Below are 10,815 nucleotides of genomic sequence, written 5' to 3' on the forward strand. Positions count from 1 at the left end.
CACAGCTACCATATGAATTTAGAATCAAAAGAAAAGAAACTACAAATCACAGTCTTCTTTGCAGTGTATTTTGCATACATTTAAGCATTTTGATACTGTGATCTCCTACCACACTTTCAAAAGCAATGTTGTAAATTTGGGTGTACAATGACCTGGTTCTTGTAGAAAACAATAAAATGTCATAGAAAACATTTTTTAGGTTAGAGGTGAGAAACTGAAACAGGCAATATTTCAACTTTCAACCACATAGCTTCATCTTATTTTTTGAACTGTTTCCTAGAAGATAGCAAGGGTTTTTTTGAAGAGACACAGAGGTATGAAGAATTTATCTTCTTATAGAGGTCATGTAAACAATATAATACATGTCTTTAGCTCTGGGCTTCCTAGCAGTTCGAATTTACTAAGTGGGAAAAAGAATTGTTTCTTCAGATTTCCAACTGAAACTATAAAATATTGCCTTTAACTGTATATTTTTAATCTATATAAAATGTATTTTCCTAATCCTTTTGGAAAAATATATACTTAATTATCACGTTGGGGATATTTTATATGTAAGTTAGAAAGCTAACTGCTACTGTAAATGGGCTATATAAACTATAGATATACATTCAATAGTAACTGTAGTGAGTTCAATAAAACTGACATAATATATTGGCAAAGCAGTATTATTTGGTGTCTTTCTTTTAAAAAATGTTATTGAGGTGTAATTGACATATAACACTATATTAATTTCAGGAGTACAACATAATGATTCAATATTTGTATAAATAGCTTTCTTAATAAATATTTGTAGTTCCACCTGAGAGCAAATTGTCATGGAAAATGGTTCTCTGATTTTTTCCTTGATCACATTTATGTTTTATAGACCAATTAAAATTCCATTGTCTGTGTACAATAATGAAGATTTATAAAATTACATTACCTATAGTCATAACTCATATATGCCTGTGTTATCTTTTCTTTTTAAAGAGGGCAAGTATTTTTTTCTTTTTAATCTTTTTTCCCTTCAAGATAAGAATGAGGAGATTTCAGCTGCATTCAAACAATTAAATGTAATGTTTGGATGACTGCTTTACACTTATCATTCCAAACCACATATTTTAGAAATAAGAAAACTGAGGTAATGTTTAAAATGAATAATTGTTAAATGTAGAACTCAAAGTAATAGACTAAAAACTTCTTAAATATGATCAGTGTTAATCCTTCTTTTGTTGTTTTATTATTATATATGGGACCCGGTACATAATTGGCTCCAGCTAATATTGACAATATAAATGCAAGCTTAATTCAAACTGGTAGTCATTCATCCTATATCTGAGATCTGAAAACTTTGATCTTGTCTTTCACCAGAAGCTTCTGAAAGGCAATAAGAACAGAAACAGAAACATTAAAAAAAATTCTTTGGGAATCATAACAAATTAAATAATATTCTTGTACAGAGAGAATTCCTAGCTTTTGTAAACATTCTCCATATGATAACACTGTTGAGAAGCTCCACAGAAATATGTCTACCAAGGCATTCAGCCTGCACAGTTTCTCTGCCTGCACTAAGTTAAACACCCATCACAGGCAGGATTCAGTTCAACACTGAGCTGCTTTGGATATCTTTCTGTGGTTACTCAGTTCAACGTTTTTAAAGGTTGGACATCAAAAATATCACCTTGGTTTTTTGCATCCACATTTGTGGAGAAAATGGAGATTTATGACTAGGATTCCCACTTTACTTTAATAGCACCTATTGTATATCTATAAGAGCCTATTGCACATTTATGGGATGTTTACCAGTGACAGAGCCACTACTGATCAGTAATGAGAGTACTGGCTCAGGACAGGGATAGAGTGGAAATACCCATTCTCTCCTCCCCTCAGTTTCTAGTACATAATTGGTCAGGTGTCTGCCAATCACCAGAGACCCACCCACAGAGTTCCTCTGGGTGCTAAGGGCAGGAAAATAGTGTGCCAGCTGGGGGAGAGCAAGGAGTGAGGTGAGACTGAGAATAAACCTCCTTTTAAACTTCCAACTCCTTGCTGTTGCCTTTCTTTGGTCTCAGTTGCATTCATAAAGAACTTGCCCCTGGCGGGGAACCTTCTCCTCCCAGAGCAAAAACATCTTTTGCTTTTATTTCTCTCTAATGTATTTTCCTTCTAATTTCCACAATAAAGTAATACAAATATTTAACATCTTCTTTTGGCTTATTATTTAGTCCAACAAGAATTAAACTTTGGCTCCATCTTCCCTTCATATTTTCTATAATTTCACTTAAAGGAAATGAAAATAAGTTTTATGCTTTAAAAGATCATACTTGATAATTCTGTAACAGTTATTAAGCATACTAAAAATTAGACATATTTCAAAACACATGTTTCTGTGGCTTATCTGAACACAATGTTTTCACAACTTTAACATGAATATATAATTTTTCTAAATTACACATGTCTTTTGAATGAAAATTTTCATTTGGAGGAAGGTACCAAACTCCTATAAGTAGTCAACATATTTAAAACACAAATTAAAATAGCTTATGTTTTCCAGTAAAATTGTTAGAAAACAGTCTCCAGAGACTATGAATATCTTCCAAACTACCCAACTTGATGTGATATAGGGTATTTGAAACAACTTCATAATGCCTGAAATTGAAAATTGATTAAAGCATTTCTACCTATCCCTATACTGAGAAAACATTGTTTAATACTACAGTTTAGCTGTATTTCCCAAAAGTTTTTCATTCAAACTCTATCATCTTATTGCATCATTCCTAAATATACTGTACAAGTTTGGATTTGATTAAAGGGCAAACCTTTCTAATGTTTGAGAAAAAAATAATTTATGTTTTCTCCTTCTGAATATCCTGGAATTCAAAATAGAAAAGTAAAAAAAAAAACTGATACTTGTCCTTCTCCGCTTGGCTTATTTCACTGAGCATAATACCCTCTAGCTCCATCCATGTTGTTGCGAATGGTAGGATCTGTTTTTTTCTTATGGCTGCATGATATTCCGTAAGTACCAAATGATTTCACTCATATGTGGAGTATAAGAACAAAGGAAAACTGAAGGAACAAAACAGCAGCAGAATCACAGAACCCAAGAATGGACTAATAGTTACCAAATGGAAAGGGACTGGGGACAATGGATGGGGAGGGAGGGATAAGGGTGGGAAAAAAAGAAAGAGGGCATTACGATTAGCATGTATAGTGCGTGGGGAGTACAGGGAGGGCTGCGCAACACAGAGAAGACAAGTAGTGATTTTACAGCATCTTACTAGGCAGATGGACAGTGACTGTGAAGGGGTATATGGGGGGGACTTGGTGAAGGGGGGAACCTAGTAAACAATGTTCTTTCTGTAATTGTAGATTAATGATATCAAAATAAAAAAAACTGATAATGATAATTTCTATGCTATATACATCTCCTGTTATAAATTCATTAAACTATGTCTTTGGGAGATACAAAGAAGAAAAATTGAAGATCTGTGTTAATATTGCCTTAGAGAAGTGTGACTTGAAACCTAAGCTAGTGGTGGCATCTCCCCTCTCCCTTGAGTTTGGGAAACTGAATATAAATTGAAAATCTTCAATTATTTTGGATTTATAAAGTTCATTTATACCCAACTTGAAGTGTAGACATACTACTTTTGTGAAAAGATAGTCTAAATATATAATTTATGAATTAACTCTAAGTGCACAGGGGAATTTGGACTTTGAACATGGTGACTTAGCCCAGGAGTTGGATTTGCACTTCTTTTAAGAAGCCTGACCTAACCTTCAAAACCTTCTCTTTCTTCAATCCTTGCTCTATTAGCCTCATCCAGTCTCTTCTTTATACCTTTTTTATGTGGAGCACCTAAATATATTGCTTGTATTTATTTACGTGTTTGTTTTCTTGGTGTCTACAATGTATGTTTTCTTAATGTGCTAGAATTTAGCAAAACCCTTTCAATTAGCAAGTTCACAAAAAAGTCTCCTGCTTATATGGGAAAAAAAATCTTAGATTTCCAATTCATCAGTATAAAAGGGCTAGTGAAATATTATAGCATTTGTAAAACTGTACTTATGGAAAGCTGTTAACTTCCATAATTCAGACAGGTAGTTTGAGCATATTTTATAAAGTAGGAGAGAGAGTACACTTATCTTGATGTATTACAAATCTGTCTATGTGTTCTTTGTCCACACATGTCAGCTTCCACCTTCTCCTTTCATGTTGCTATTGTTACCTTAGCTTCCTGTCAAGTAAGTAGTTGAAGGTGGAAATATTAATTTATTAGGGCAAACATAAGATACTGACAATATTAAAACAAGAAGAACACTGTACCTGTGTGTCAGATATCTATCTCTATCTCTATTTCTATCTATAATACACACTCCACATGTTTAGTAGAATAAAAGAGGAAATAGTAAAGATCAAAGATATTGAGACTAAAAGGCAGGTGTATATTTTAGGTATCACAAGGACAATTAATATGAAAGGGTTTTCATCTTCTTTTTTATATTTATCCAAAGTGGGAGACAAACTGCACTATTATTTCAACACTACTTCTAACCTTTAAACTTTATCTATGCACCACATGTTCACTTTTTCCAAAACCTGTTAGGACAATTATATTGCACTTCTCCTGTGTCTTCCTTGCTTGGACAATGTCATCATCTCTGTCTTTTCCTAAACTACAGATGCACATCCATCTCTAGATTTTTACACATGGTACTTTTACTTGGTTTCTCAGGTTTTCACTCTCAACCCTTCCAGATAAATCTGACTTAGCTCACCCTTCTGACTTGTTATGGTCCAGCTTACTTAGGGAGGGGGTCAGTCAACCTTTTCTATAAGATGCCATATAATGTTTTGTGACTTGCTGGGCCATACAGTCTTGTCACAAGACTGTAGTTATAAGGTGAAAGCAGCCATGAACTACATGGAAATTGGTATACCTGTGTTCCAATAAAATTCTGGCTAAAAATCAATCAAGTTTTAGTACTAATTTATTCAGCCAAAATATATAGACATAGAATATATTTTGTGCTAGTAATAAATGGGAGTCCTAGATGAGGATATTATGTTGGTAAAAATAACTTGGTTTGAAGGGTTTGGGATATCAGAAAAGCTTCTCTGCGGAGCATATGTAACAGCTGGGACTTGAAAGCTAAAAATGGATAGACCAGCGAATTATTATTTTTTTACTGAATGGTGCCTTCAAACTGGTTATTTTCTTTACAGGCATGCTATATTTCATACTACTCCATAAATTTAGACATCTGCTAGTTTTATTACCACTTCTTTTTTTGTCAGAAAACATGGTGCATAAATCAGAATAAGGTAAGTTATGCTGCTAGAATGTACTAGAATGTATGTAGAACATACATGTGTATAAAACATACATTATTCTTCCTAGTAATGATGCATAGCACTGTGCTCAAAACCCATAGGCCAGAACTATTTCCATAGCTCCATTCATTCCAAGGGAGCCTAAAGTGAAATATCATCATGTAACTGAAAAAAATGGATTCCAAAAATAGTCTCTGGGAAGCACCAATGATTAACATACTACTTGGTCTCACATGACTGGATCATATATCATTAAACATATATGCTGTAATAATTTTTAAATAATCAGTAAATAAATATTCATCTTATAAAATAACTAAAAATGTGAACATTGATTTATCTCAATAATCACAATATGTGGTCTATTTTAAAGATACATCACCAGTAAAATGGACCTGTTGGGTATTTGACATACACAAGTAATAAGATTGGCACAAGAATTCTTATATTTTAAACACTATCAAAAGGCTAAATACTGTGCAAAATGTAGGTAGAAATATATAAAAGGAAAACAAAAATTGTTCATGTCTCCATACCTAAACATGAGCCCATATTGCTAGTCATTTTTGATTTACTGATATATTTTTCAGTAAAGTTATATATATTTAAGGTATATAACATGATGTTCCTGGGCTCACTGGCCATGGAGCTGGGTCTGTGGTGACAGGTCTAGCCCTGGTTCAGGCCTGGTGCTGGAGTCCATGGTGAAGTCAGGTGCTCACTTCACTCTCCTTCCCACACTGGGAGGGTGTCTTTCCTTGCACTAGGCTGCCTGTGCTTGGATGAGAGGTGATGGGGTTAATGTGAAACTGTTTTTACTACTTTCTCCAGTGCCTTTTCTTATGCCTTTTCTTATTTTTTTGCTTCACCCAGGTGTTATAATTCCTCACCTGAAATCTTTAGATCTTCTGAAGGTATTTTGTGCATAAGTAATTATTCAAACTGATGTTTCTGTGAGAGAACAAGGATAAGCACTGGTGGCTACAATATGGCCACAGTGTTTATTTTTCTTTTCTTTTCTTCCTATTTCCCTTTATTTTTATACAATTGTTGCATAGCCAACATGTAGAGCAGCTTGGTGGCATGCAATTAACATTTATTTTGTTCATGGACATTCAATTTGTCTGAAGCCACTCTGCTTCCAGTTACCATAGGTGGGGATTTCTACCCTGAAGTGTTGATTCCCAGAACCCCAGCTGAGGTAATGTTTCTTTAGGAGATCTTCTTTTGGTTATGGAAGCCACACAAGAAAACAAATCCCAACACTAAGGTACATTTCAAGCCTTTGTTTTTTCTTGTCCCCTAACATTTCATTGACTAATTAAGCCATATGTTGAGTTAAAAATCAAAGAACAGGGAAATATGAATTTGGGAAGGTGGAAGACAATAAATAATGTTCAGCAACAACCTAACAGTAATCTAACAGAGTCTTCAAAAATACTCATGTCCATTCCATGTGAAAAACATATCACCCATATGCCAAGATCCCCAAAAATCTCAGCCATTGAAGGCATATGACTTGAATTCAAGAATCTTATAATGTATATCAATTCTAAAAGTGGTTCTTTTTGCTCTGAAGAACTGTGAACCTCAAATCAAGTTATCTTTCCTCATATGCTCTCCAGCATACTTAACATAAAATGGTGAAATATGCATAGAATATGAGGAAAATGCGATGAAAAGTGGGAAATAAAAAGAAAAGAATGGTCTATGACACTTCTGAAATCACGTGGGGTGTACATGGATAGGTCTTTCTATTCTGATTCTGCTCTGTAGGAGTGACCCAACAGTACATTATTCTGCATGGTTCTTGGCTTTACCTTCTGAAGCTATTTCCTTTTTCATCTTCCTCTTTGGCCACTTCTGAAAGAGACGTTAAAAAAATTGCTTTTTATTTGTAATGCTGAGGAGGTTTCAAAGCCTACTTCTTTCTCATAGAAAATTTTAGGCTCAGAAGTCTTTTCCTATCTCAAAAAACCATCATTTTAATTTATTCTAGGGTGACAAAACTTTTTTCTAATATAGGTCTCTCAAAGCTATGTGTATTTTCAATATATGTAATCCTGTTGAGTCCATGTGCTGTAAGTTATGTTATCAATTACTTCTGAGGCATGCCTGTGTATCTGTCTTTTATGTATACCTTTTTACAGTAGTCTTTTTGCATGTCTGAAAGGTTCTACTAGATACCAACTTTTAGATCTTCATGAAGAATGTTACCACCACTCTTTTGATTTAACTTTAAGGTCATGTTTTACTGGTAGCATCCTGGACATGGTGTCTGTCCTCAAACTTTGTCCCTTTGCCTTGAATTTGAGAATTTTTTACTGGCAGGAGAAATAATAGATGAGAAACTTCTATTTTCTGATTCAAAATATTCTAAAATATTTTGACTTACTATACTTACAATTTATTCTGTATATAATATTTCAGGCAATACCTTATCAAAATGCAGATAATAAGAGCCAGCACACACTTCTAATATTCTGACTGCAAACCATGTGTCCAAGTCTACAAGTTCAAATGGTACACTTCCTATCTTGCAAGGTATAACAGGCTATAGTTTACTAAATATTTCACCACTGTATTACAGTTTAGGTCACAAGTTTTCTTAACAGTTCCCTTACACTTTTCTTCTGTTTCCAATAGAAGCGCCCTTACCACACTCTGGTGAATCCCAAGACCCATGACACATATTTCATTATTGTTACAGGAGCAGCCCATGTCTTTGTTCCAATTTAATAACAAATGTCCATAAACTCTTATTAGCATAAAGTACAAGCACTTGTTTTACAACCAAAGAGTGTAGACCTACTTGTATGATTCTGCTTCAAGCTGAGATGCTATACTAACAATACTTCACACTGCAGGATGTGCAGATTTTCATATTTCATCTGGGGACAACACTGAGGTATCAGTAGTCACCTAGAGGAACATCTTCCCATGACTGTGACAGAAATACAAGACAGCAAGTCCATTGTAAAAACACATTTCAAGTGTTTGCTTGGTTCACACTATCTAACATCCAGTTGGCCCAGATGAGTCACATTGTTGAACCCAAAGTCAAAGAATGGGAAAGTACACATTCATGAGGGAGGTGGAAGAAAATTTTTGAACAATTATGTCATCTACTACTTAGAAGGTTTTTTTCTTTGTAATTTTGTTAAATTTGTATTAAACTTTTGTTTATAAGTGAATGCCAAAGTTAAAGAATCTGTCATAGTATAAAATATCTGTTTTCAATCCTAGCAATTTAGAGCATCAGGATATAGATTTAAAAAATATTTTCTTTAAGCCAAGACAGTTACTCTAGTCCTGAAAGGGCAGAAATGTCATCATTCTTTTTATTAAGTTAAAATTGTTCATTCTGAAGAATACATTACAGTGAAAATGCATTTTAGAAAAAAAAATTACTCACAAAACTGTCCATGGACTGAGAAATCTATGTTAGCCAATTTGTGAAGTTATTAATGTTGCAACTGGGATCATCAATCTGAAAATGAATCCTGTATTTGTATTCTAGATGAGATCACAGTGTAAGATTGCCTCCACCCTTTTCTTTTGAAAACTAATTTAAATAATTCTGGCTTAACCATTCGTCTTTCCACTGAAAAACGCCACTGATGTTATCAAAATAAAAACTTGGTTTTTAAAATTATTGACATTGAAAACAGATTTGCAATTAGCCCTTTGAAAAAGTCATCACTTAACTATGGAACAGTTAGGTATCATCCATATGAAAACTGAAATTACATATATTGCTTAAGGGATAATGAAACAAACATTCATTGGATATACATGTAGAAATGTTTTACTGTATATACACTGTTAGTTTAAATAATATTTTAACAGATTTTATTACAAAATCAAACAACATAGTTTTTAATAGATGATATCAGCAAGAATTTCAGCAAAATCATGAAGATGAAAATAGATGGAGAATGTGGCCTATCTTAGCTGATAAAAGAGAAAGCTGATACGGAGCCTGCAGGAAGGGAAGCCAAAGAGAAGCAAATAGATTATAATGTAGAACTTATCAAAAATTTCATGACTTGGAGAGAAATCTCCAAAAGTGGGGGTTTAGAGTAGGGCCAAAAACATGAAGATTGGATCAATTTTTGTTGAAGACTGTTTGGACCCCTGATCTCTAGAAGATAAGTACAATTAGGGTAGGCATCTTGTCTATATTTTCATTAATATATCCCAATTACCTATAACAGTATTTGATGTATAATCAGAATCAAATAAATACATGTAAGTCAATAAATCTCCTTCCAAAACTTTACACAGCAGGAGACTACATATTCCCAATAGAAGCTAGAAATTTGTATTCTGAAGTTTTGCACCCTGAGAATGCTTGTAAGATGCCAACACAGGTTCAGAACACTAATGTCTAATATTTACCAGTGAGACTACCTCTGTACCTCAGTAGATCCCATAATGTTGGCATAGAGACTGACCCTATCCTTCCCCTTATTCAGGAGACTATAGTACCCTTTTGTGGGAAAATTAATCAGTTGTGTTGACTTACCAATTTACTTTGAAATCAAACTTTCAACATATTCCATCTAAGAACTGAGAGCTTTCAGTTAGCTTCTTAGTTCCTTCTCCTTAAATGTAAATGGAAAAATAAGATCAAGAAACATTTAAGGAACACTTTTATGAAATACAGGAACTAAAACAATGATATAAAAATTATTTCAGAGAAAATAAAAACCATGCAGAGTTCAGGAGAAAAATCTCAAAACAACTAAAATCAGTATCTCCTAGAAGATAGGAGAAGGTAATACATCATGAATTTATACTACCATAAAAATAACATTCAGATATAAAAATATGATTAGAAATCTAAGATATGACAGTAGAAATAAAAAGCACTTTATCAGGGTAAATGGTAAATTTGAGAAAAAAATTCTCATAAAATGTAAGATTAAAAAGTGGTTAAAAGTAGAAAAAAATCAAGGAACTAAAGGATGGGTCCTAGAGATGAATAATAGGAATTCACCAAAGAGATTAGAAGAAAATTATTAAAAAACTAAAAGTTGTTTAAAAATGAAAGCATTACTACATACCCTGCACAATGAATAAAAAAGACCCATCCTCACAAGAGTACATCATCATAAAATTTTAGAGAATGGAGATAAAAATACTAGTTTTCCAGAAAGACAAGTGAATAGAAATAGGTGTAGGATTTAGGTTCTAAATGGGATTAACATTTTAAGTGTAATACCAGGAGTTTGAAGAATATAAATATCTTCTAAATACTGAAATACATGATTGCCCACTTTCTACACTTCGTTAAGCTATCACTTAAATATAAGTGTAGATGGTAATTTTGGAAAATCCTGATTACTTCCTGCATTTGAAGATATTTAATGGAGATGAATCATTATTCTTTAATGATTGTGATTAGCATGTAGAACACTAAATAAGTAAAAATGAGGGAATATAAAATTGATGAAGCAAAAACAGATACAATTTTACTATCCTTATGGTTGGTG

At 33.3% G+C, this 10,815-nt stretch overlaps 1 long non-coding RNA gene across 1 annotated transcript; it reads right to left on the minus strand.

The window, feature by feature from the left end:
• Positions 1 to 1,245: 1,245 nt before the first annotated feature.
• LOC130684234 (uncharacterized) lies at positions 1,246 to 9,926 on the minus strand. The gene is made up of 4 exons (XR_008998423.1): positions 9,846 to 9,926; positions 8,130 to 8,261; positions 7,138 to 7,180; positions 1,246 to 1,356 (listed from the first exon to the last, which is right to left on the minus strand). It is a non-coding gene; the product is annotated as an uncharacterized LOC130684234 (long non-coding RNA).
• Positions 9,927 to 10,815: the final 889 nt, after the last annotated feature.

This window comes from Manis pentadactyla, chromosome 6 (genome assembly GCF_030020395.1).
Source record: "Manis pentadactyla isolate mManPen7 chromosome 6, mManPen7.hap1, whole genome shotgun sequence".
NCBI lineage: Eukaryota > Metazoa > Chordata > Mammalia > Pholidota > Manidae > Manis > Manis pentadactyla.